This window comes from Paroedura picta, chromosome 10, assembly GCF_049243985.1.
Source record: "Paroedura picta isolate Pp20150507F chromosome 10, Ppicta_v3.0, whole genome shotgun sequence".
NCBI classification, from domain to species: Eukaryota; Metazoa; Chordata; class Lepidosauria; order Squamata; family Gekkonidae; genus Paroedura; species Paroedura picta.
This window is the reverse complement of record NC_135378.1, coordinates 25,714,624-25,737,129: the sequence shown is the minus strand read 5'-3', so window position 1 is coordinate 25,737,129 and position 22,506 is coordinate 25,714,624. Positions and strand designations below refer to the sequence as shown.

Genomic DNA, 22,506 nt, shown 5'->3' with positions numbered 1-22,506 from the left:
AAAATTAAAGTTGCCATAATTCAGCATTGGAAAAACATTGGGGAAGGGAAGAGGGACCTTGGGTCTATTGCTGGAAGGGCTGATTTTCATGATGAAATGATGGGATTGCTTGAGGCTCTAGGTAGGAGCAACCACGTGATGGCTTGTTCTACTGCAGGAATGGTCCACGTCTACAAACCTGTTCAAAGCCTGAGAAAGTAACATCTCCCAGGATCCCAAAATGCTGTTCAGTTCACAACATGACTTTCAAGGGGGTGCATGTGTCTTCATGACAAATGCTACGGGAAAGTTGAAGATGACTTGAGAAGGGTTGACCTCCATGTCCAGTATGCAAAAGGGGAATGCACCATCATGGCTGCTTTCTTGACAAAGGTCGGGTGGCGGAGACCGTTATCTCCTGTCTGAATGACATGAGTTAGCATTTGGTAATCTTTGCATCCCATTTGCTGTCTTCGTATCAGAGGATGGTGTAACTGGAGAAGGCCAAAGAGAGAAGAGGAAGCAGCCGGGCATCCTTCACTCACTGTAATACATGTGCTAATAAGGAAACACACCATGGAAATTCTGTGCAGCCTTTGGAAGGAAGTTAACGACTTAAAACTAGACATCTTCTTTCATTAAGTGACTCTGATATTTTACAGCTCTTACTTTGGAGCTTTTATTGGGTGCTGTACATATTTTATATGTGCTAAGAACTGGGGTGTGGTAAAACCAGACCTTCGAAGAAGGCCCTATAAGGGCCAATATGTGTCGGTCTGTTGGTTCGCATAGTGCAGGGGTGGCCAAACTGTGGCTCTCCAGATGTCCATGGACTACAATTCCCACAAGCCCCTGCATGCACTGTCAGGGGATCATGGGAATTGTAGTCCATGGACATCTGTGGAGCCACAGTTTGGCCACCCCTGTACATAGCATACTGGTTTGCAATATGGGCTGGACATATGTATTTAATTCCTATAGTTGTTTTTAAAAATTGTGCACAAAGTAATATAATTTCAACAACAATACAGACATTCAACCTTTGTAGGTTCTAACTGTTACCAGTTGGGGTTTATGGTTCCAATTCTTCCATCATGAAGAAGAAGAAGAGTTGGTTCTTATATGTCACTTTTCCCTACCCGAAGGAGGCTCAAAGCGGCTTACAGTCGCCTTCCCCTTCCTCTCCCCACAACAGACACCCTGTGAGTTGGGTGAGGCTGAGAGAGCCCTAATATCACTGCTCAGTCAGAACAGTTTTATCAGTGCCATGGCAAGCCCAAGGTCACCCAGCTGGCTGCATGTGGGGGAGTGCAGAATCGAACCTGGCATGCCAGATTAGAAGTTCGCACTCCTAACCACTATACCAAACTGGCTTGGTTCTAGCTTGGGGGGGGGGGGAGGATCCTGCCTGACAGGAAGCAGCCGGGCCCCTTTAGATCAGGTCAGGCCCCAGATCTCCTCCAAGCTTCTTTTAAAAAGAAATATTTTAGTTATATCCTGTTTCGATTTTAAATAGCTGAAAACTGTTTGGGGATCCAATTTTCCCTTAAAACGAAAGGAAATGCAATAACTAAATAATACAACCAGGAGGAAATGAACAAAAGGCATATAATTCACAAAATTATCGCTATCATTACCATACTGAATCACCAGGATGCTGCATATATTAGCAGTAGAACTTGAGTGCTTTCTTGTTATTTCTTCCTGTTCCACCATGGTAATTTTGAAAGACAAAAAGTTGTTTTTTTTAAACCCCACTTTTCACTGCCTGAAAGAGTCTCAAAGCGACTTACTATCCCCTTCCTTCCCCTTCCCCACAACAGACACCCTGTGGAGTAGGTGGATCTGAGAGAGCTCTGAGAACTGGGACTGGCCCAAGGTCACCCAGCTGCCTGCATGTGAAGGAGTGGGGAACTAAGCCCAGCCCTCAAGATTGGAGGCCACTTACACATCTTAACCACTACACCATGCTGGCTCTTTGAAGAAAGGATACGGCCAGCTGTCGAACAACAGTATTTTAACAGGAGCATCTTGCCCACATGGTTCCAGGCTTCTAAACATTATGCATCAGATGCTATGGGAAACAAACCACATCTCTTTGGTCTCAAGTAGCATGTTTTTAATTTTTTGCTAAATGACTTTTCAAGTCCTTTTAGCTATCACACTAAGTCATCAGCATTATCAGCAGGAATTAGGAATTTGAACCCTATGAGGTATATAAATTGCAGTCTGTAGTAGAATAGCTCTCCATTCAGTGATGCCTCCTTTCAAAATTTCCATAGCATATTTGTCAGTGAAAACCTTTCTACGGATAATCAGCCAAACAGATTTTCCAGCAGCAAGAGGAGCTCCTTTTCTAATCCCCGCAAACTTGTTTCTAGGTGTGGCATCCGAAACAGCCTTAATACCATCAGGACTTCCTCTTAAACAGTACTGTAACATGACCCATAGGAATCTGATAAGCCACTCAGGAACAAAAGATTAATTTATAAGCCGGCATATCTATAAAGGCCTGTTATGTTTCATAGTTCAGTAGCACACATGGATACTGGCAGATAATTCATTAATACCAAAGTATATTTATTTAGTTGATTTTCTTTAGTTTTGAGGAAACAAAGTAATAGTATAAAGACAACACAGAAATGAAATATAGGATCACCCAACACATACATACATTCATTCATTCATTCATTCATTCATTCATTCATTCATTTCTTGGATGGATGGATCTTTTTCTTTTCTATCCCACCCTTCCTGTGGGGCTCAGGTCGGGCACCATCAGTGTATCAAATACAATAGTTTCAAAATCACATTTTGCATAAAACAGTTTATAATTAAACCCGTCTGCCAGCTAATTAAATATTAAATAGGGGGAAATCAAGTCATGTGAAAATGTTAGAGATGTTGATTTCTATATTAGCCATCAGTTATCAAGTTTACACATAGCTAGGAGTTAACTTAAAATTGATATAAAATGTTTTTTAGATGGCATATAACTCTGAAGGATATTGCAAATGCAAATAAAAATTACAAAGGCAGCGCCATGTGTTCATGTGATCTTAAATGTTCGGTGAGGTCCTGGTGGACTTCTATAGACATTTGCACGGAACTACTAACCAACGTAAAGGTCATCTACATTAGCGATCCCCAACCTGTGGGCTGCGGACCACATGTGGTCCTTTGACTAATTGGAGATGGGCCGCAAAGGACGCCTTCTCCCCCCCCCGGCCCTTTACTTCATCCCCCCCGGCCCTTTACAACACACTTCAGGTGTCATTGTCTCCCATCACTCCCAGATGGGACTATCTCGTTGCAGAGAAACAAGCTCAGGGGTCCCATTGATTTGTCATTGTCATGAGTTAAAATTTCCATGAAAATAAAATGTTCCTTATGTTCATTGTTGTGATGTGTCTGTATCTTATTTTGAAGGGATGTTTAAACATTACTATAGCGATCAGAGAGCGTTAGGGCAGTGGTTGAGAGTAGAGGAGTAAATTACCCCCCCCCCCACCGGGCCTCAGTAAAATTGTCAAGCATTGAGTGGTCCCCGGTGATAAAAAGGTTGGGGACCACTGATCTACATCATTCTAACTTTACAGATCCACCTATAAATCCATACTCATTAGTCCTCTCTGAAACTATTAAAGATGTGCACCCTGTTAATGTAGTTTACTGAAATCAAGTATAATCCCTTTCTTATCTCCCTTAAATCTGCTAAATCAACTTGTGAAAAATACTATGATGAACATTTCATGCCGTTTCATTATTGCCGTGCTCTAGCTGAACATACTTGGGAGCCAGTTTGGTGTAGTAGTTAGGAGCACGGACTTCTAACCTGGTGTGTCGGGTTCAATTCTGCCCTCCTCCACATGCAGCCAGCTGGGTGACCTTGGGCTCACCACAGCACTGAGAAAGCTGTTCTGACCAAGCAGTGATATCAGGCCTCTCTCAGCCTCACCCACTTCACAGGGTGTCTGTTGTGGGGAGAGGAAATTGAAGGCGACTGTAAGCCGCTTTGAGACTCCTTCGGGCAGAGAAAAGCGGCATATAAGAACCAACTCTTCTTCTTGGTGAGATATTGTTATGACATTTAAGCCCACACCAGTGTGTCAACCTGAGTAGACACCCGGTGACATTTTATTGCATAGAATCACATGTGTACAGATTTGCAATTCTATTTCAGGTAATTTTCACTCCATGGGGTGATACCAACTGTTATAACTTTTGCTGGGTGATGGAGGAGGTGTTTTCTGTTTGGATGCGGTGAAGGGAAACAGAGAGAGATAAGATTACTTGCTGTGCTTTACGCTGGCATTCCAAAGCCAAAGGGCGTGTAGGGTGAAAAGAAATATGAATCCAGTGACACTCTTCAGATGTTGGGGAAGGAAGAAAACAACTCCCATTTTGATGGTAGGGCCAATTATACCATTTTGGACCAATATGCAGTGAACAAAGGGTGGAGCCTGGCCACAGTCTAGAAGGAATGGGGGAGGCATGTCTTCTGTAGGGATGATCCGGGGCCTGGGGACCAAACCCTACAGTGAAAGGCTGAGGGTCTTGGGAATGTTCAGCCTGGAGAAGAGAAGGTTGAGAGGGGACAGGATTGCTGTCTTTAAGTACTTGAAAAGTTGTCCCTTGGAGAAGGTCAGGCAGTGGTTCCTGTTGGCAACAGAGGATAGGAAAGTAATGGGTTTAAGCTACATGTAGAATGGTAGTGGCTAATCAAGATAATATTTTTTCATAGTCAGAGTAGTTCAGCAGTGGAATGGGCTGCCTCAGGAAGTGGCGAGCTCCCCCTCAATGGCCGTCTTCAAGCAGCAGCTGGACAGATTCTTATCATGGATGCTTTAGGCTGATCCAGCATTGAACAGGGGGTTGGACTAGACAAGCTGTATGGCCCCTTCTATGGTTCTCGATAACATGATTATGGTTGCAGAGCCAAACCAGATGAGTCACAAGACAGTTGTGATGAATAAGGATATGAGATCTCTCTACACAAAAGATAAGGTATCATAATAAAATCTCTGTGATTTCTTGGTAACTTTCATTTTTATTTCAAATAGACTGCAGTGCATGCTGTGTGTGGGGGGGGGAGGGGAGAGATTTGGCATCCATTTTTGTTAAAAATATATAGTCTCCCTTGAGAATCCTGGGAAAGGAGGAAAAAACCCTTTCATGTAGGTTTTCTCATGCTGTGTCCATTCTGTAAGTAAGAGTGTTATTTGGTTACAAGTTGGGAACATGTTTTCACCTGAAAATTTGCAGGAAGATTCTTTTGAGTGAAAATGACATCCGAGACTAGAACTGCAGCTCAATGCATGTAAGGAAGGGGGAATTAAAGGTGGGAATGTGTTGGACATTAAAATAAATGGGAATCCTGGGTGTAAACTGCATGGAGCTTTTATTCCAATTCCAGGTCGATTCAGTCCCTGCTGTCTACACAGAATGCGAATTCCGTTTTTATTTGGGGTGATTTAAATTTTCCTTCTGCAGCAAGAAGGATTGATCCGGAGTGACCCTACCTTTATTATGCGATATCTTAGAGTGCTTTTAATACTCAATATTTCAAGATTTGGATTACCTCCATGGTAGAGACGCTCTGATTGGCCAAAGGTGGCCATGTGACAAGCTTGCCTTAAAGGAGAAGCCCCTAATTTCACTCAACTTCTATCGGTCTTGAATTTTTTCTCACTCCTCTGCCTTCTTTGATCCTCTACCCCCCCCCCTCCAAGAAAAGAAAGAGGTTCTCTGCTTGGCTCCTCTCCCCCCCCCCCTTCAAGAAAAGAAAGAAAGAGGCTTGCCCCCCCTTCTGAATTACCCTAACCACATGCAGAACCCTTTCCTGTTTCAATGGGGAGAGAGGGGGGAAGAGGAAGACCCGAGTTCAAATCGATCTGAATTCAACAGGATTGACAATGGAATAAACAAAGTAAGTGCAGACTCTGACCTAGAGAATAAGGCTAGATCATCGGCAAGTGTGTCTGTGACAAAGGCCAAATAGAGACAGCTGAACATGTCCTATTTGAGTGCAGACTCTATCGTCACCTCTGTACAGATTCACTGGCCTCGTTGCTTGGAGAATGCCCCAGAGGTCTGAGGAAACAGTGGCTTAAGCTAGTACTGTCAGACACAATTAAAGACCTAACAAAATGATTGCCAAATTTGCTTGGGTAGCTATAAAAATAAGGCAGACCTGGACCAACACTATACCCTAATACTTTTACACTGGATCCATATGCAATTGTTCTTATTTCTCGTTTTTATCCATTCACAATTGATTTTATATCTGTAATTTTATGTTTTCTATTGGTTGGTCTATGACCGTAAATACGATTGATTGATTGATTGATTCCCCACTGCTCCTCCTCATGCAGTCAGCTGGATGAGCTTGGGCTAGTCAAAGTTCTCTTGGAGCTGTTCTCACAGAGCAGTTCTGTTAGAACTCTCTAAGCCTCACCTACTAAACAGGGTGCCTGTTGTGATGAGTGGAATGGAAGGCAGTTGTAAGCCACTTCGGGTAGAGAAAAACGGGGCATAAAGGCCAACTATTCTTCTTCGTCATCTCCCCATTGTATGGTTGCTCTCAGTTCTTCCAGCCCATGCAGAAGCTTGGGTGAACCAGTAAGCTGGGCCATCCTTTGTCAAGTGACCAGGCCAAATAATAGCAACTGAGCTCAATAGCAGGTTCCCTCATCTAATTGGCTGAGGCAATGCAATAAATACGGATGCTGTACTGCCACTAGCAGAACCAGATTGGCTCTCTTGGATCACCTTAAAGTGGGTTGCTCTGGCTCTAGCTGCATGCAGTTGCCTCCTTCGGCCAGCAACACAGGTGAGGCAGTTGGTCCAGCCACCATGGATACGCTGATAATCTCTTTGCTGCTTAACCCACGTAAGCATACAAGTTTGGGATGCATTCTCAGAATATTAGGAAATATCACCTTGGCTACGGATAACCATCTTATTCTACTGTCAGTGACACGACGCTGGAATTATACCCTAACCGAAAACTGTTTGACATAGGGTTCAAAAGGTAAGATGTGATCTTATCACTGGGCATAATTTATTGGTGACAGGACTGAGCACAGGTGTAGGGTGTTCATCTCAAAATATCACATTACAGTCCCAGTTCATGGTCAGTTATTCTTTTCCTTGTCAATTACTTTCTGTTTACATTTTATGCCCATTCACATGAATGGCCTCAGTGCTGACTCCTAGTTTCATCCACTGCATGCCAAAATTGATCAAACTTTCAAAAAACAATGTCTTGGCTTGCTACTCTCCTTAAAAAAAATAGAGTTCCAAAAAAATAGTTTCTCAAAAAAAAGGGTTAAAAGCCACAAATAACTAAAGAAGTGCACTTATATTCACTCTCTGTTGTCTTCCTTTCCTCCCTCTCTTGACTAAAAGTTGATTGTAAATTCAGACAGAATTTCATCTTGCTGGAAAATGCAGTGTGCAAGATTGAGGGCCCGCTCCTCCCCATGCAGCCAGCTGGGTGACCTTGGGCTAGTCACAGTTCTGCTAGACCTGTTCTCACAGAGCAGTTTCTTTCACAGCTCTCTCAGCCTCACCTACCTCTAAGGGTGTCTGTTGTGGGGAGAGACTCCTTCAGGTAGTAAAAAATGGGGTATAACAACCAACTGTTTTTCTTCTTCAGAACATAAAGGATGCCCTGCAGGTGGCATTGAAGGAGATGTGTATTCAGCATAGCTAGGGTAGGAACGTCCTGATGAGTTTCAAATTATTTCCTCCTGTGTCCTGATTGGCTCAAAAGAGACTTCCTCCTTGTTTGAGCATCCTTCCTGCTTTCGCCCAGAACAGTTGAAGAACAGAATAATGGGTGTAGACAACAGTTAGTAAGACTGTAGGTCTCTCTTTCTCATTCTATACATAGTTGTTTTTCTTCTATTTTATTCTTTAAGCAGCCTGGTGTTTTGCCCTCTCAGCATATTCAAACTCTGCCAACACAACTATTAGAATCATAGAGTCATAGAGTTGGAAGGGACCTCCAGGGCCATCCAGTCCAATGCCCTGCACAATGCAGGAACTCACAACTACCTGCCCACCCATGGTGACCCCAATTTCTTGCCCCTCACCAAAAACCTGATATTGGAGCAGATATATCATTTGGTGGTGGACAGGGCCATTGCTGAAGCTGACCTACGGCTACCCCACAGGGTTTTCAAGACAGAAGACCAACAGGTGGCTGTCTTTACATAAGCAACCCTAGCCTCTTGTGGTGGTCTTCCATCCAAGTATTACATGACAATACAGTTTAATGTCTCTGGCCAAAGGTTGTTACAATCTGACACACATACAGAGCATAATTAGAAATACCATCATTTTAAAAAATCTAAAACATTAAAACAATTTAACCACAAAGTCCTAATAAAATAAAAGCATTACTCTCTTTAGATGCTGTTCTAGCCTGTATTTTCTTGGCTGCTAAACCAAAAGAGTTGACACTGTTTAGGAGACAAAAGGATCAATATTTTAGAGTGGAAAGTGCAGCTTCCCAGAATCTAAATAAGAATTTAAGTCCCCCTCCTCCACTGTCTCCAATCCTCTCCTCCCCCCCTCATTCAAGGCTCCTCTCCCCATTCTGAGCTTCCCCATTCACATGCTGAACATTTTCTATTTCAATTTGGGGGGGGGGAATAGAGGAAGACCTGAGTTCAAATTAATCTGAATTCAGGAGGATCCACAACGGAAAAAACAAAGTAAGTGCAGAATAAGCCCAGGAACAGATTCCTCGTGCAGAAATGATCCCAATGTGTGTGGAATGAATCAGTTGACCCAATTGCCATGGGTTATTTTGAAAATGAAAGGGTCAGTGCAGAATCTGACACATTGCCAAATGATTGTGTGATTACATGGAAAAGTTATTCTGTTAACTTCCATACCACCATTCTTCCCCTTTTTAGCAGTTTTTTCAGCAGTGCTGTAAAGTGAAGCCTATAATGTGACAAGGTCTCCTGTGGAATAAGTACATGTTATCTATATTAGAAGACACTCTTAGAAATGTGTCTTTTTTGGGCACAAGATGAGATTGTTGAGATAATGGAATGGGAAAGACCATTCCTGTCTTGGTATTTACAGCTCTGCCATACATCCTTTTCATTGTGAAGAGGTAGAATGAATTTGAGAAGCATGATGAATTTTGAAAGAACGAAGGAGGCCAGCTCATGGTCTAAAATAATCTCTGATTTATATTCTGTGTTGCTCAATCTGGATGGAATTATCAAGAGTTTTTTTTAAGATGGGAGGAGGATCTGGGACAACTAATAGGTCAGGCTGAGTGGAACTGAATATGGAAAAAGGAGTGGCCAAAACTGATTTTGATTAATTTTAGAGAAGGCTTTATAAAAATACAGTTCCAGTGGACACTCACCATCTATCTAGGATACATTCCATTCATTCAGGCAGACGTTGGTTTTATAAAAATGCATACATTTGGGTCACTTAAAGCTGACTTAATACATATTTTTGGAGTTGTCTGCCAGTCAAGTCATTCTGTGTTCTAATTACTGAGGAAATGTCTAGTTTCAAGGGATATTGATAGCCCTTTAGAGGTAATACTATTACATTCTTTGGAAGAAATAAATTTAGAAACATATTTCATAATGGTCCTTGTTCTTTTAACAACAGCCAAATCCTATACAGCAAAAAAATTAAAATAATATGCCAAATATGAAGTAAAGGTGTTTGAGACTATGGCAAGTATTATTAATAACAAAATTATAGGAAATCAAAAAACCTGGCAAATATTTGGAGAAACCGTCTGTGTTTATTTAATACTAGAATCATAAAATCTAAAATAAGATTGCATCTTATGTAAACTGGGGTAAGAAATAAATATTAAAACTGTGATGAGCTCCCCTCTGGAATAATCAAGAAAATAACAGGCAATGGCTTTAAACACTGGAGCGGTAATGAAATTGAACAAGGTATTTTTAAATTATTTTAAGTGCAGGAGAAGAGAATTATGATTACCTAACTTCAGGCTTTGTTCAGTATGCTATTTTATTCTGATTTAGTGTTAGCCAGTTTTTTATCATTTATGCCATTAAATGTTTATTGATTGATTGATAGATAAATAAACAGAAGACTAAACAGAATCAAGGTTGCTCTGGTTCAATATTGTATTGTTGGTATGACATTTGACCAAATGGAATTACTAATGGTTGAATTGCATTGTAATATTGTATTGTTTTGAAACTCAACATCAAGAAAACGAAGATCATGGCATCCGGCCCTCTCAATTCCTGGCAAATAGATGGGGAAGAAATGGAGATAGTGACAGATTTTATTTTCCTGGGCTCCAAGATCACTGCAGATGGGGACTGCAGCAAAGAAATTAAAAGATGCTTGCTCCTGGGGAGGAAAGCTATGGCAAATCTAGACAGCATCCTAAAAAGCAGAGACATCACCCTGCCAACAAAAGTGCATTTAGTCAAGGCTATGGTATTCCCAGTTGCAATGTATGGCTGCGAAAGTTGGACCATAAGGAAGGCCGAGCGTCAAAGAATTGAGGCTTTTGAACTCTGGTGCTGGAGAAGACTCTTGCGAGTCCCTTGGACTGCAAGGCGAACAAACCGGTCAGTCCTAGAGGAGATCAACCCTGACTGCTCCTTAGAAGGCCAGATCCTGAAGATGAAACTCAAATACTTTGGCCACCTCATGAGAAGGAAGGACTCCCTGGAGAAGAGCCTAATGCTGGGAGCGATTGAGGGCAAAAGAAAAAGGGGACGACAGAGAATGAGGTGGCTGGATGGAGTCACTGAAGCAGCAGGTGCAAACTTAAATGGACTCCGGGGAATGGTAGAGGACAGGAAGGCCTGGAGGATCATTGTCCATGGGGTCGCGACACAACTTCGCACCTAACAACAACAACAATTGTATTGTTATTTCATGTGACTATGATTAAAAGCACATTTAAAAAACATGACAAGCAACTCAGCCCACGTTTTCAGCACTCAGTCCTCTTAAACTAATAAAGAAGCCACATAACTGGATGAAACTCATAGAAAGCAAAAATGAACTGATTGAAAGGAATCCTGGAACAATTTGTTAAAGTAACTGTTCTCAGTACAAATGACTTCCAGCAAAAATAACAATGTATGTAATCATTTTTATGTAATCATAAAAACCACTTAAATGAATAGTCATAACTTATTTGAGAAACAGTGATCAGAAGAAACTATTTCCTCTCCAGCAGCAGCACTATAAAACCGGACATGCCAATTCAACATGGACCTTTTGGTAGAGGAAGAGTGTGCATCCTTTCTGGAATGCTGCAAGAGCATAAAAAATATAAACAAAGAAATACATCTTTATTTTTGTAGCCTGCCTCTCCTGGATAGCTCAGGGCAGGTAACAACATGGGTTAAAACAATCAATCACATAAACATCTAAGGATAGTCATTAAAAACATATTTGTACATTTCATCAGCCCTCATTTCATTGAACTTGGATTGGTGGTGGTGGTGGTCCAGACCTTTCAGCACTGAGGCCAGCATTTCGTGATGTTCTTTCTGGCCTCTACCAGATGCCTGGTGGAATAGCTCTGTCTTCCAGACCCTGCAGCCCTGGTTAAGGTCCCACAGGGCCCTGTCCTCTTTTGAAAGCGTGTTCTACCAGGCTGTGGCCAAAGCCGAAAAGGCCCTGGCCATGACTGAGGCCAATCTCACCTCTTTTGGGTTGGGGATCCTAAGCTAGTTTTGATCAGATGACTTTAACGCTCTGTGGAGGGTGTAGTGGATGAGGCGATACTGCAGGTACACTGGTCCCAGACCCAGACTGTTTACAGCTTCAGTTCTCTTTAGAGAGGCTCTCCTATAATCTTGGAGCAACAGTGGTAGAAACTCAGCTGCTTGCTCCAGAGGTCCATACTTCATGAGACATTGGCGCACAAAGCAGAGCCTGTCCCATGTTCATTTAGGGAAATGCAGTGTCTGATTATGTGAGTTCTCTGCCCATGAAAGGTAAGAGCCATTCATTCTGGAAGCTCATCGACTGAAAGGTAAGGGCAATTCATTGCTAAGATGTTGGCTAAATAGATCCCCACCTCCAGACATCTAAGTGGACAGTCATCAGAGGGGTCAGAATCAGTCACATCATATTGTAAGGCCCAATCCAAAATCAGAAACAGGGAACAAGGAATGCCACTATCGCTTTGTGATTCTTCTAATGTAGAAATCAATGACTTCTACCCCCCTGCCTTTTGTAAGATACTGTCCACCTATCCCCTCAATTGGCAACTCCAGGTGCAAAAGAGATTTGCATGGACAAACAATGGGTGGGATCCAGACTACATTTTCCAATAGCAAAAGGGAAATTTCTTGTCTCCCCCCTCCCAGTGCAGCCCAGAGATCTCCACAAATACTCCTTCTTGGAGAGAGGGGGCCCTGATGAATGATTTGGAAGGGAGGGTGCCCCCAGATGTGGGAGTTGGCAGAAATTCCCAACTTAGTCTGGTTGTTGTCTGCTTCTCCAAGGTCAAATGGTTTTCTGATGAAAGTCATTTCTGACAAAGGGTATAACCTCTTAGTGGTAGATTATAACTTTTGAACACCTCCATTTTGTTCCCGTTTTAGTATTCTGGCATTTTTTTCAAACAAAGGGTTAAATTTAGCAGAAAAGTTTCGTAGGTGGGGTTTTGGCTTGAAAACAAGGTGCCGGAGGGCATATCTTACCTGACATGTTGTATTGTGAATTTGGAATAAGGGTGTGGGAGGTCTAGGAATAAGGGTGTGGGAGGTTCTTTGTAACCTGCACAGGTGCACTCAGAACTTCAAAGCCAGTGACAACTGTGAGAGGGAGACCTTCAGTCACCCTACAAAAAAACCTGCTGCCCTTGTATAAGCCTGTAGTATGCACAAATATAGGGTCTCCCCCTTGGTGCCTGAAGTGTTTATCAACCTGCAAGAGATTCCAGAGCAGTAGCCATGTTAGTTTATTGCAGCCAAAACAATAAAGAGTCTTGTGGCACCTTAAAGTCAACAGATTTACAGTGTATATAAACTTCCATGAAGTTCACTTTGTCAGATGAATAAAGTATTGCATTCAGCTGGCAGAGTCAGATAAATTGACACACATACACACAAGATTGCAAGCAAAGAGGATGGGTGGGAAAGCTGCTATTGCAAGACATAATTATATTACGTGACTCCACAGAAGACAAGACCCAGTCAAAAGAGAAAGCAATCCAATCTGAACAGGCTTCTCACACACAACACTTGAATTTCCTCAACATATTAATATTAACCTTATATTTTCAAACTCATTTATATCAAACTCACTGTGATTTGAAAGACCACCATACTGCCCATTTTGCATTCCCACCTTAAAAACCAGCAGCAAGGGTTTAGAACAGTGGTTCTCAACCTGGGGGTCAGGACCACTTTGGGGGGTCGAAGGACCCTTTCACAGGGGTTGTGGCAGGGCGAGCAGCTTGGCGGTGGGGGGCACCGCCACTGTTGCCACGCCTCCTGAAGACGCCTGCCAATTTATATACAATTTATAACCAATTTAGATACAATCATGAACAATGGATCTTCACACCATTGGTCAGTTTCGGTTTAATTTCTGTGAAAGAACCCTTGCATCATTTTATAGTTGAGGGGTCACCACAACAAGGGAAACTGTATTAAAGGATTGCGGCATTAGGAAGGTTGAGAACCACTGGTTTAGAAGGTCTTTGGATTGAAAACTGAGACTGTTGACTGAACATACCCATTAACTTGCCTTGCAAATTCTTCTGGAGGAATGCTTCACAGTTGGTTTAGCAGAGCCAACGGATTTTGTTTTTGTTGGAATTTTCCTTCCTCCTTTAAAAAGGGGTTTGGAAGTCAAGTGGATATTTGAACTTGAAGCATAGAATTGTACCTTGGAGATGTCTACCACTATTGTGCTATACAGACAAAAGAGAGAGCGAGAGAGATGGATGACCAATGGGTTAATTAAACCAAAGGGCTTTAGAGCCCACAGATCAGTTCTACTAATTTTGGCAGCAGCATCCAGTGTGAAGTGGCACTTTAAGATCTTTATTTTGGTTAATTAATCTAATATATAGGCATATGTATAATTTCAAATTTTGGATTTGCTTATGTAATTTGCTTAATTATTAGACCTATTGGTTTTTGCTGTTGTATGTATTTTTCATTGCCACTGATTTCTATGTCAAACACATTTCCAGTGATAACTCCCCCCATTCCAAATGAACATCAAATTAATCTGAAATCAGTCTTCAAGAACGAATATTCAGAGCACGCATTTGCTTGCAGGAATCGGCATGAACCGGCTCACAAGCCAAAAAGCATGAACTTGGGCAAGTTTGGAGCCTCCATACCGATATTCGGGAAAGGCACCTTCCCTGAACATTTACCGAACTTTTGTCCAGTTTGGCTGTTCAGGGCCATTTAAACCTATCAGCTGAGCAGCACAGGGCCTGCAGCTGAAGTTTAAAGGGCTGCGAATCATTTCAACCTCATAGTTGATGACCTGTCATATTTGCACAATAAAAAGATTGCTGATCAGTCCAGGCTCAGACCTTTTTTAAGAACCTGCCTAGAGGTATCATAGATCCAAATAATTCTTTGCCTGTTTCCAATATGCTATTCTTAGAGGAAGTATAACAGGTCATCAGAACGGGTCTGCCCATTAGCTGTGAGGTTGAAATGGCTTGCAGGCCTATGGTTGAGGTAAAGGCAGTTGAACTCCATAGGAGTCTCCCTCCTCTCCTCTGCAGGCATATTACCAACCAGCAGGCCAGATGGAGGATAGCTGGGGGAGAATATAGGGGCTTTGTTACTTCCTGTCGGTTCATTGTTAATTTTAGCATTTTATGCTGTTTTAATTGTTTTATTGATTGTTTTATCTTACTGTTGTAAGCACAAGGATCTTCACTGTGTGATGGAAGATATGCTATGGTAGCCATTTTGTGGCTGGGGCAGGCATTTAATGGCAGCCATTTTGTGGTTGCATCCACCATGCTGTGTCAGAATTCCAAAGGTGCCTGCAGGCTCAATAAGGTTGGAGACCTCTGAAGTAGAGTCTGTGCCTTTTCCATCATAGCTCTGACTCCGTGGAATAGACTCCTTGTGGATATGGAGCACCGTCTCTAGAAGCACTTGGGCAGTGCTGGAATGCTGCTGCATTTGCTAGGTCATTAAATGTTATTTAGGCTGCAGGCATTTTAGAAGGATAGGAGATTATATGGGGGTTTGTTGCATTTTATATATTTTATATATATTTTTTAAAATTTGAATTTGTTAGGCACATAGTATAGTATAGTATTGTATAATTATGGTGACCAGTTTGTCCCACTTTTGAAGGGACATCTGGGGGCACCTGGCAAATTGTACTTATGTTGAAATTAAAAAATATATATTACAATACTATTTTTGCATTCTATGCGTTCTATGAAAAGTTTTGTTGCTATAGACCAGCGGTCCCCAACCTTCTTCTGGTTGGGGACCGCCTCCAGGGGTGGGGGAGAGCCAGCGGCCCGGCTGCCGCAGTTGCTCATAAACGCGCATGCCCAATTGCTGCGCATACGCGTTTTGGCCACCAGGTGGAGCTAACACACATGTGCAGAGTTGCCGTGCATGCACGTTTTGGCCACCAGGGGGCGCAAACGCGCATGCGCGGCAGTTCCGTGCATGCTCGTTTGCGTAGCTGCTGCGCCGGCTGCCGCGCCGGCCTCTTTCCCCCCTCTCGCTGCAGGGGTGGGGGCAGGCGCGGCTGCTGGCGGCCTGGTATGATGGCCTTGCGGCCCGGTACTGGCCCGCGGACCGGGGGTTGGGGACCCCTGCTATAGACCAAATTTTAAATCAAGAACCCCCCCCCCCCCGGTCAATGGTGTCCCGCTTTACCAATGTTAAAATCTGGTCACCTTAAGCTATAGAAAAGGCAGGGTATAAATATTTTAAGCAATAAATAATGCCCCTGTCCTTGAGATTCCCCTAGATCTTGGAAGCTAAGCAGGGTTGGTCTTGGCCAGTGTTCAGATGGGAGGCCACCAACGAATACTGTGGTCATGATATGCAGGCAAACAACAGCAAACCACCTCTGAACATTTCAAATGTGACTTGATAGTGCAAAAAAAAAAAGTCCTAAGAGTCAAGCACAGAAGAACTAGGTGCTACTCTGCTGTTAATGCTCTATTATGTACATATTGTTTATTTTACATCTGCCTGAAAGCATAATAAGCTTTTAATACCAGCAGAAAAGCAAATGGGACCACAGTCTGTTGTGGCCCTGGTTTACTTTTCAATTGGGTTGCCAGGTCCCTCATAGCTGCCGGCAGGGAGTGGAAGGTGCACATTCAGGGAAGTGGGGAGAAGTGCAGAAAATTAATGTGACATGCTGATGTCACCAGAAGTTATGCTGACAGGTTGGTGACATCGGGGGCTACGCTCTGGCCTATGGGCAAAAACTCTATGGTAAAATTAGCTTCTTACCATAGAGTTTCCTCTTCACCTTCTGACATCACTGATATGGCTGTGTCACTTTTGGATGATGTCAGCATGTTGCATTTACTTCCTGCTTCTTCTCTCCCCTTTCCTGATAAGTTCCCCTGATTCCTGAGTCCCTGAAAATGGGGGGAGAGACTCCAAACCGGGAGATCCCCAGGTCTCAACTGAGGATTGGCAACTCTACTTTTCAATTTAGTGTGCAATCCATTACTGTTAGTTGGTTTTTCTACGAAATTCCATGGGGAAGCAGGATGGCTTCCCTAAGCTGTCTGCAAGGCAATTAGCAACGGCTACTTTTAACACAAGAATTCAGACTTGGGAACTGGAATCTTTGTCATTGAATTCTAGGTTTCATAGGGCACTGTGTTCGACCAAAGACAAACTTAACAACACCCAGGACAGCTTTCTGAGTTGGCTTTCAATGATGTCCGTCTCCTTGGAGACCTCAGTGTGTTGCAAAACACAGGCTTGACTTGTGCAGATGTATGAGGCAGGGATATCCATCATATGATGGCCTCAACAGGGTGTGGTCCTCATGGCTGAGGATGTGCCAAGAGCCCACTGTGTGTCTATCTTATCAGCTGCAGCCAGCACGAGATGAGTACATACTGTTTTGTGGGGCAGTCACATGTCCCTCATGAACAGAAAGAGCTTGGGAGATTTATTATTTCAGTGAGAAAACATTTGTTTGGGAAGCAGATATGACAACAGAATGAAAAACAAATAGTAAAAATTTGGGAGAAGAAAGGAAAAGAAATGCAAGTCAGTGTTTCAAATAAACAGAAGATTGGAAGGGCTCTGGAATTGGTTATTCCTCCAGATCGGCATCTTATTTTTAGGTGACCCTTTAGGACAGGATTTTTCAACTAGTTTTTTGTGAAATGCTGAGGTTTCATGATAGACACAACACCTTTGTCAACCAGAAGTCCAACATGTGCACTGCCATGGACGCTGGGGTCTTTGTTCCTGGAAACCTGATGGTGACCATTGAGGGAGTCCATGTTCCTGGGTGATGGGAAATACCCCTTGAGGAAGTAGCTCATAATACCCTACAAGTGGCCATGAACCAATTGGCAGAGCTAATACAACCTGAGGCATTCCCATGGGAGAAACATGGTGGAGCATGCTTTTGGAAGGCTTAAGGAATGCTGGAGGTGGCTTTCAGCTAGGCCATATTCACTTGGACAATGTAACCCCTGTGGTTATCTCATGTGTTATATACTCCAAAATATCAGGAGGAGAGAAGCACAATGATTGTGGATGAGGAGACCCCCCATCACAGACCAGGCAAAATGAAGGATTTACAATGAGGAACTCAGTGTTGGAGATGCTGTAGCCACATTTAGGCAGCATCAGGGGAGATAGAAGTTAATATTTGTTATTTGTCAACTTACAAATAAAGTTTGCATTGTTCATTAAAAGTTTAAGATTTTCTGGTCTTGCATTGTTTCTCTGGTTCATAGGGGAGGGCGTTCCGATGACTGGATATGGGAGTTCTCTGCCAATGCCAAAGTTGAAGTTCACCCCCTGTAGTACCTTGTTGGCAACAGGGATAGCCTAGTTTGCCATTGACTGGCTCTGCTTAGCAAAGCTGGACTTCTTTGGTAGTTTCCCATCCAAATAGTAACCAGGGCTGTCTCTCCTTAACTTCAGAGATCTGACACAATCAGCCTAGCCTGGGCCATCCCAAACAGGGTATACCACATGTACCTTGTGAAATAAGTCTATGGACTAGCTACAAACCACAAATAAACAAACATGCAAGCAAACATACTTTTGGAATCAGGAATTAAACAACTTGGCAACTCTCAAACAAATTTTTGGAAGTAATTAGAAGAGAACATTTTTGTCAAAAAAGAAAACTAGGGGGGAAAGAAAGAAGGAAATAATTGAATTATTTAGGTTGACGAAGTCTTCAAAAAACAAAGACACCGTATCTGTTTTGAACTTGATATGGTATTTTGAAAATAAACATACTTTCCCCACAGCTGGTTGCAGATTCCTCTGACCCTTTGGGCACATGATGTCCATAGGCTTCTCCTCCTCCATCATGGTGCCTTTTCCTTCCAATTATGACTCTGCTCTCCTGGCCGCATTGCAGCTACTCCAACCTCCCCTCCTCCCCAGCTCCCTTCTTTTCAGTTCCATTGATAGTGTTGGGTTTTAATAGTAGAAAGAAAAAGCAATGGCTTTAGAGCATAGGTAATCAAACTGTGCTGGCAGGGGCTCATGGGAATTGAAGTCCCTTGGCATATGGAGAGCCACAGTTTGGCCACCTCTGCTCTAGTTGCAGGGGTGGTAATTACAGGAGATCTCCAGCTTCCACCTGTTGTAATTCCAGGAGAATTCCAGTCTCTACCTTGAGACTGCTGAACTCTTTTCCTGGGAGTTGGAACCCATGTTTGGCTCTTTTCTCAGATTATGATATGCTGTTGTCTAAATTGTGTAAGATGATTTAGGGCTGGTAGATGGATGTTTCTACAGATCAGCGTTCAGATTCCTTCCAATTTAACAATGCCTATGTTAGAAAAGACTGGCAAACAAACAACAAAGAGATGAGGCTACACCTTTTGGCACACAGGATCACAACCATGGCACATTTTTACCAACATTTGTTGTGGTTACCTTTTATATTTCATAATAACATTAGATACTGACCTGGTTTATTTACCCAACAGAGTATAATGAATGCAGCTCCACTGCAGTCGTCAAGACCTAGGGCCATTCCGCACTCGTTCAAAATTGCACAATGGTTGCAAATTGAAATCGCTACTAATTTGCCGTTATGCACAACGTCGTTGACAATCTGCCACACTCCTGAAACCGATCGGCAAAAAGCACTTTGTTGTACCACTTTCAGGAAAATCCCAAAAAGTGGATTCACCCTCCGGAAAGCGCTACACTCTTGCAACCAATCTGCAACACTAGCAGGAAAGTTCTGTGCATTACCATTGTTGTGGTTTCTGTGAAGTCCCTCCCCTTGGCTCTCTCCTCTGATCTTCCGGCGACCATTTTTTTTTTCTCGGAGAGAGCAGAGATCAACACACCGGCAAGCCTTCGTTTACCCAGCAAGGCTTCCCCAGCTGCAGTCCCTCCCCAGAGTTGTTTTAAATCACCAAGCACCACACAGCCCCATTTTCTTGTTTATTTTCCCTTTATTTTTCACTCTATTTTCGGCCGAAAATCACGCCCGTGCGGGGGGGGGGTTCACTCGGGGGCAGCATGGCAACGATGAAATGGAAGCTCAAACACCACCTGCTAGCTAGATGGGTCTCTCTGTTGCAACTAATCAACGCAGATTCGTGGCAACGTGTGTGTGTGTGTTTTTTTTTAAACCTTCCTTAAAGGGAAAGGGGCTTTTCGGGAGCATGATAATGGCTGCCCATTGGCTGCTCGTTTGATTGACGGCCAGGGGTGGGACAAAGCTCGGCAATATTGCTTCCTGGCTAGCGATTTTTGCTGAGACCGGAAACCTGTGGGAAACGCTAGAAATGCAACTGGATTCCACTACAAAGGCAGGTATGCATAACGACGAATTCCACTATTTAAAATGGCGTTTTTTCATTCCGAAACCAATTTGCTACATAGATCTTAGTGCGGAATGGCCCCTAGGATTGCCTGCCCCATGCTGCAGGTGGGGATACCCCTGCCTCTGAGCTTTGACTCCCACCTCTGGTCAAGTGGCTGGAGGGGGGACTTGCTAGCAGCAGAGGAATGTCTAGGCCACTGTCTCTGGCAACACTGGAAGTGATGTAATGCTGCTGGCAATGCAGGGACACTCTGTAAGTAAGTCCTCCCAATCCTGTGCCGGTTGGCTGGGAAAACTCTACCTGAGGCTGTTCACAGATATAGATTTCCTGTATGACTGGAGACTCTAGGAGCCTATACACAACCACATATGGCTCTAATCAGACAATTTATTCTACTGGAAGTAAACCAATGGTCCTAATCCTCTTCTGTGCTGTTGGTGTCTGAACAGGACTACAAGTGGCCCTAACGAATGTGATCTGAAACATGGGGATTACATGCCCACATATTTCATCATGGCTCTTGTGAGGGTTGCCTTTTGGCTCTTTGTTGTCAAGTTAAAACATTATCGGAGTTGTTAACCACTAAGGCAAAACAGGGCTGGAATGGTGCATCAGTACTTGTCTGGGAGTGGTAGTCCCACCCCCCACTAATCTACTCCATAAGAGATGTCGGCAGGGGCGACCTCACCCAGGCATGGCAAAGGTAGTCAAGCCCAGCCAGAGGCAGTAGGGAAGGGAACAAGGGTGAGGCCGTGCCCAGAAAGGCCCCAATGCAGCATCAGGGCTTGGCAGGCTCAGGCAACAGACTATTCCTGGGAACAGTCCAAAGGAGGAGACCAGCAGCAGCTGGGGACCTACTGGAACCTGTGCAGGCAGGTAGAGCAGCCTCTTGCAACCTCAGGGGAAGATAGAAATGCCAGCCTCCAGGTGGGACTTGGGAAATCACCCAGAATTACAGTTCATCTCCAGACTCCAGAGATCAGAGGGCAGACTCTATAATTTTGTACCTCAGTGAAGTTCCTGCCCTCACCAGGATCCACTCCCAAATTTCCAGTTTTCCAAAATGGATCTGGCAACTCCGCTTTCTCATCCCCCACTGGTGGCCAGGGAGAACTTGACAACCCTAGGGGAAGACAGGGCAGGAGAGTTTTTGAACTTGATATGGCATTTTTGGTATGGCAGGACCCTGCCAGGGAGACCAGTGGCCCAGATTCCCTTCACTCCTTAAAGATTGAGGGGTTAAGGAGGGAGGGAAGGCGTATCGGAGTGAAGGCAAAATCCCCTTCCTCACTTTATCCTGGGGCACTATAGCTTCTGTTCTAGCACTGATGGAATCTTGGCAGTAATTCTTTTGCTATTAGCTGCTTTTAGATTCTTTTTATTATTTTATTTTTAATTTTTATTTACAGAAAAAGAAATCATAAATAATGTAACATGACATAACCATCATTGATTACATCATAACAAACAGAAAAAAATGCTTAATACATACATTGCTATCTGAAAACTTCTTATATTTCACTAAATTTCCCCACACTAAATTAAATTCATCCCTTTTACATCAACCGTGGATCACTTTAATGTAATTAGTTATTTTTTCTATAATCATAAATGGCTTTATTTTATTCCATCACTTATCTATTACTACATTTTGGCATTTTCCCAATTGTTAGAAATAACCTTTCTAACAGCAACAATAATAAAATTCATCAAGGTTTTTTGTTTGCAACATACATTATGATTCAAAAATAAATTACAGAGGACTAATGGAGCAGTCAATCCTGTCTCTTGTTTTATAATTTCTTCTATTTCTTTAAAGATTTCCCCCCAAAATCTTTTAATGAATGGACAGTCACACCACATTGACCACACCCTCTCCAACAATTTTTGTCTTAAAAGTGATTTAACTAAAATAGTCAAATCGGTGTATAATATTTCTATATTAATTTTATACCATATTCTTGAACATTCCTAAATACTGAGTTAAAGGGAATTTGCTTAAATATTTCATACCATTCCTTTTTTTAAAATGAAGTTCTGATTTCCATGCCTTCTTTAAGGATAAGGAGATTGCCTGCCCCTTATCTAATACTATTTTATCTGATCATTATTAATCTATCTTCTGTCATTTCTATATTTCCACTAATTGTTCAAATTCTGTTAAAGTTCTGGTTATTTGTTCTTGAATTTCTTCTTTTCTTTTTCTTTTTTCTTTTGAAGTATGCATCAGAATCCCTTTATTGGCATATAAAGGAAGATGGCAGAAGAAACAAATTATAAAGTATTAATTGTTCTATAGTTATGGGACCTCATAGACAGCTATACAATCTTGGCAACTGAACCATATCAATTCATGATGGCACTGGGCTGCAGTGGTGTGTTTATCAGAACTCTGTTTTTAAAAGAAGAAGAAGAAGAGTTGGTTCTTATATGCCACTTTCTCCTATCCGAAGGAGGCTCAAAGCGGCTTACAGTCGCCTTCCCTTTCCTCCCCCCACACAGACACCCTGTGGGGT

The 22,506-nt window shown here is 42.8% G+C and overlaps 1 long non-coding RNA gene across 1 annotated transcript in view; it reads right to left on the bottom strand.

The window, feature by feature from the left end:
- Nucleotides 1-13,722: 13,722 nt before the first annotated feature.
- The window catches only part of LOC143819750 (uncharacterized), a 79,855-nt gene continuing 71,071 nt past the window's right edge, over nt 13,723-22,506 (bottom strand). The window contains exon 6 of the long non-coding RNA XR_013225079.1: nt 13,723-13,894. This is a non-coding gene — a long non-coding RNA (uncharacterized LOC143819750). The remainder of the gene's footprint in view (nt 13,895-22,506) is intronic.